Source organism: Cicer arietinum, chromosome 7 (genome assembly GCF_000331145.2).
Source record: "Cicer arietinum cultivar CDC Frontier isolate Library 1 chromosome 7, Cicar.CDCFrontier_v2.0, whole genome shotgun sequence".
Classification (NCBI taxonomy): Eukaryota; Viridiplantae; Streptophyta; class Magnoliopsida; order Fabales; family Fabaceae; genus Cicer; species Cicer arietinum.
Window position 1 is genome coordinate 61544384 of NC_021166.2, and position 5685 is coordinate 61550068.

The following is a 5685-nucleotide window of genomic DNA, read 5'->3' on the forward strand; positions in this document are numbered from 1 at the left end:
AGTTCCAAAGACACCTTAGCATAATGGTGTTGTAGAGAGAATGAATCGTATGATTAATGACAGAATCAGATGTATGCTCTCTCATGCAAAATTATCGAAATCCTTTTGGGGTGAAGCAATGAAAATTGCAGTGGATTTGATCAATCTTTCTCCTTCTATTCCACTTGATGGTGATGTTCCAAATAGAGTGTGGACAGGGAAAGATGTCTTTTACCGTCATTTGAGAGATTTTGGCTGCAGATGCTTTGTTCACGTTCCAAGATATGAGACGTCCAAGCTTGATAGTATATCCAAACAATGTATATTCGTCGGTTATGGTGATGAATAATTTGGTTATAGATTGTGGGATCTGGTTGACAAGAAAATTATCAGAAGTCGAGATGTGATATTTCTTGAAGACCAGACTATTGAAGATTTTGATAAAGCTGAAAAACAGAAACCAAATTCCAGAAGTTACATTGAAAATGTTGCGCCTAAGCCCCCTGCAGAAACCTTTGTTGATGGGGGAGATATACAGGTAGATAATGAGAATGTAACTGATGATCATGTGCCTCACCATGATGAGCATGTTCCAGTTGAGCCACCAGCCGAGTTTGAGTTGAGAAGATCTACTAGAGAACGTCAACCTTCTCAAAGATATCCTCCACATGAGTATGTGATGATCACTGATAGTGGAGAGCCAGAGTATTATCAAGAAGCTATTACAAATGTTGATAAAGAAAAGTGGTTAAAGGCCATGCAAGAAGAGATGAATTCCTTGCATGAGAATCACACATTTGATTTGGTAAAGTTGCCTAATGGTAGAAAAGCACTCAAGAACAAATGGGTATACAAGATAAAGACAGAAGAGAATAGTTCTCAACCAAGATACAAAGCAAGATTGGTTGTGAAAGGTTTTAATCAGAGAAAAGGTATTGACTTTGATGAAATTTTTTCACTTGTGGTGAAGATGTCCTCTATCCGAGTTGTGCTTGGATTAGCAGCTAGTTTGAACCTAGAAGTTGAACAACTTGATGTGAAAACTGCATTCCTTCACGGTGATTTGGAGGAAGAGATCTATATGGAGCAACTAGAGGGTTTCGAAGTCAAAGGTAAAGAGCCGCTTGTGTGCAAATTAAAGAAAAGCTTGTATGGGCTCAAGCAAGCACCTCGACAATGGTACAAGAAATTCGATTCTTTCATGGAGAAACATGGGTATGATAAAACCACTTCTGACCATTGTGTGTTTGTGAAGAAATTCTCTGATGGTGATTATATTATTCTCTTGTTATATGTGGATGACATGTTGATTGTTGGTCATGACACTAAGAAGATTCAATCTTTAAAGAAAGATTTGAACAAGTCTTTTGCAATGAAAGACTTAGGTCCTGCAAAGCAAATTTTGGGCATGAGAATTACTCGTGATAGAAAGAATAATAAATTGTAGTTGTCTCTTCACAATTATATTGAGAAAGTTATAGAGAGATTCAACATGAGCAATTGCAAACCTGTTATACTCCACTTGCTACTCATTTTAAATTAAATTCTGATAAATGTCCTACAAGGGAGAAAGACAAAGAAGAGATGAAGAAGGTTCCTTATGCATCCGCAGTTGGTAGTTTGATGTATGCCATAGTATGCACAAGGTCATATATTGCTCATGCAGTTGGAGTTGTTAGTCAGTTTCTCTCTAATCCTGGTAAAGATTATTGGCAAGCAGTGAAGTGGATTCTTAGATACCTCAAAGGCACTTCCAAAGTGTGTTTATGCTATGGAGGTGATGAGCCTGTGTTGGATGGCTACATAGATGCAGATATGGCAGGTGATCTTGATTCTAAAAAATATTCTTCTGGTTATATGATGACATTTGTAGGGGGAGTTGTTTCTTGGCAATCAAGGTTACAAAAGTGTGTTGTTTTATCCACTACTGAAGTTAAGTATATTGCAGCAACTGAAGCTTCCAAAGAACTCTTGTGTATGAAGAAATTTCTACATGAGTTAGGCCTCAAGCAAGACAAGTTTGTGTTATTCATTCACAGTCAGAGTGCGATCCATCTTAGCAAGAATCCGACTTTTCATGCAAAGTCGAAGCATATTGAAGTGTGGTATCATTGGATACGAGATGCACTGGAAATGAAGTCATTTTTAATTGAGAAGATTCATACTTATGAGAATGGTTCAGATATGATGACGAAGATCTTGCCTGTGTCGAAGATGATATACTGTAGAAAGAAAGTTGACATGGTTGAGCAGTATCTTCCCACTTGAGTCGTGAGGGGGAGATTTGTTGGGTGGGCTCACTCCCCGAGTGGAACCCACTAGTTTTATTAGAATTTACTATTATTATTATTGAAATAAAAGAAAGAAAGAAAAAAAAAAGTTTAATGGGTTTGGCCCACGTGAAGGAAATAAAAAGGGATTTAGAAATCCCTAAGAATTAGAACGAAAGAAAACGGTTGCCAGAGAAGAAAAATAAGGGTTTGGTTCTGGTGGTGGTAACAGGTGTGTAGTAAACTTGCTCCGTTTGATCTACAAATTTAGTATGTTATTTCTACCACTAAGTTTGTTATTTTAATATACAGTTTGAGAAGTTTTATCTTCTCTGAGAGTTACTTTGGCATACCCACTTTAGTGAAAGGTTGTTATAAGGTTGTTATAGTGGAAGTTTTACTGGATTAGGTCCGTGGTTTTTATTCTCTCAATTTGAGGGAAGTTTTCCACGTTAAAAATTGTGTTTGTCTCATATTTAATTTTCTGCCAATTATTTTTGCTCTGTGGAATTGTATTTTCTATTTGGCCATTTATCTGCACTGAAAAAATATTCTGCATTATTGAGATAATTATCACTAATTATCTTTGGTTTTTCCCAAGACAGATAAAAACTATTTTTATTTTGATAAAGTTGAATTTGAGTGTATCAAAATTAAGCCAAAATCAAATTTAACTCACACAATTATAATTAACTTATACAAATGTCAAGTCTGCAATTCAAACTTAGAACACGACGTTCAACTTGACAATATTTACATTTATTAGTTGACCTTAACAATTTTTTCTTTTATGTATATTAGAAAGAAGGATAAGTTAAGTAATTTATAAAATTTGCATAAGGTAATTAAAAAGGCTCAAACGACCAAACAAAATTGCCTCAGTATATGCATAAATTACAAGTGATGCAAGTCAGAATTAGTGTAAGTTCTGAAAGGATAATCACACAACAAAGAATTAAAGTGTTTAGATCCAAAAGCTTACAGCTAGGATAATAAGAAAGAGTATGAAAGTCAAAATAATGTCAAACATGCAACTACAAAAGTTATTTATTTATTTATTTATTTTAATGGCAAGTGAGACTTCGACAACCAATGAGTAATCAACAATGCATGCATTAGTGAAACTCATCGAATTGAGCAATGACATAAGTAAAGAAATACAGTTTAAATTTCAAAATCTGAAACAGATAGTTTAAAACTAGTTTAAAACTAGTTTCAAATTGTTAACAATTATTCATCATAGTGTACGTTTACACATAATTAAAAAAATTCAAAAAAAAAAAAATACTATTGCAAAAATAAAAGTTACCTCTACATATGAGTTGTCTCCCACGAAACGCTTCTTTATGGTCATTAGCTTGACTCCTCAACTATTGCCAAAGTGGCATATATGACAGGAATAACACATCATTCTTGTTCTTCTTCTTGTTCTTGTTCTTGTTCTTCTTCTTCTTCTTCTTACTTTTTCTCTTGCTTATCTTCTTCTACCACAACAATGAAATCACTTTCAATCTTCAACTTCTCCTCCATCTTCTCAAACTTAACCACTTGCTCAAATAACCTATCATATTGACTTTCAAATCTTTCAATTGAAACCATGTTATTCTTCATGAAATCAACCAAAACGTTCGTAATGTAACAGTCTTTATCATTTAATTATTTGGATAGAATTTTAGGAGGTAGAATTTGTTCCCAATTGAACTTTTTCAAATAACACTCGCCGTCTTCTGTTTCTTTGACCAATAAATCTTCATATTCTAATAGTGTGTCATAGTCATCAAAACAAGTTTTATTTCTATGTCTTTCTCCGCAAAAATCACACCTAAGAGGCTGGATCTGAGGGTGATCTTTTAAAAATGTATCTCTCAAGATTTGTCTCTCAATTATGGGTAATATAGTAGTTATAAGATAAGTATCACACTCTTCATATGATTGTAGTAGAATATCATCATTACAATCTTCCATGATCTACAGCGAATAGCTATCTCAAACAAAGAATAGACAAACTACTAGCACACGACATTAGCAAGCTCAACAAATAAAAATAGAAAATAAAAGAAAAGAAAAACAGTTATTTTTTTTCAAAATTAAAAATAAAATAAAAACAAAAATTTTATTGCAGAGCAAAAAATTTCAATTAAGTAGCTAAATTATAACTCAATAGTGAAATGACAATTCCAGGCAACGGAGCCAAAAATATGATAATGTTTCAACAAGTGTACTGAATCGTTGCAAGCAATAATAAAACGGTAGTACCGATTGTCGAACTTAAGGATTGCGTTTTACTATCGAGTTGTATTTAATTACTAAAATTGAACAAAAAGTTTTCGAATTGATTGAAATAATATTTAAAATTAACAACGGTAATAAAATTGATCCTTATAATAAGAAAAATGTTAGGGATGAGTTTCACTTCGAATCCAACCTTGGTGTCTAATTTGAACCTAGTTACTGAATTCCTTTATTGAATTATTATCAAATTATCTTTATTATTCTAGCCCTAATGTCTTTGTGACATAACCTTTAATTCCAAATTAACCCTTAATTCATTAGAAGATTTAAGATTAAAATTAAGTATTATCGTACTATCCCTAGACTACAAATTCATGAATTCCTCATCTCAAGCATTCGTAAAGTCCATTTCCATTTCAAAATACGAATCATAGAATATTTTAAAATTGATCAGGCAATAAAAATTATTAAACACGAAGATGAGAAAAGTAATTCAATAAAGTCATTCATATAACTAAAAATCAAATCAGAAAAATAAGGTTTCATCTTATCACACTCATCCATAACAAATAGGATTTAGTTACTCATGACAGATACAAAAGATAAGGATTAAAGAGGAATTACAAGAAGGATTCATGAATGATTCTTGATAAAACTCCTCCAATGGTGTTAAGAACAATCGTATCTGAATTTCTCTGCTAGGGCACAAATCTTCAAACTTTCCAATAGTAAAAAATATCTCTAAAAAGTGAGAAAAACGAGTTTTAATGTGTCCTGCTGCGCGTCGCGCGCTTCAGGCGCACCTGAACCAAATCCATATGAGAAAATATAGTGGAAATGCACCTCGGACGCGCTTCAAGCGCACAACATCTTATGTCTAGTGTTTAATGCATTTGTCTCCTCTTTTGAGTTTGAATTGAGTTTTGGTGTCTTCATGAAAGTTGTATCTATGGATCTTAGCTTTCATTTGCACTTGATTTGACTCCAATTGGACATTTACAACTCAATATATGGCTGAAATACTCCAGATGGTCATGTTGATTTCTCACCAAAATTCAGCACTGCACTAAAACAAAGTAACAATGCAAAACTACGGAAAATCTCTACTTAATAAAGGAAATAAGAATATAAACATTTCATTAAATCAAAGAACTAAAATCAACAAAATATATCAAATATCTCCTTAAATTAACAAATGAATAAA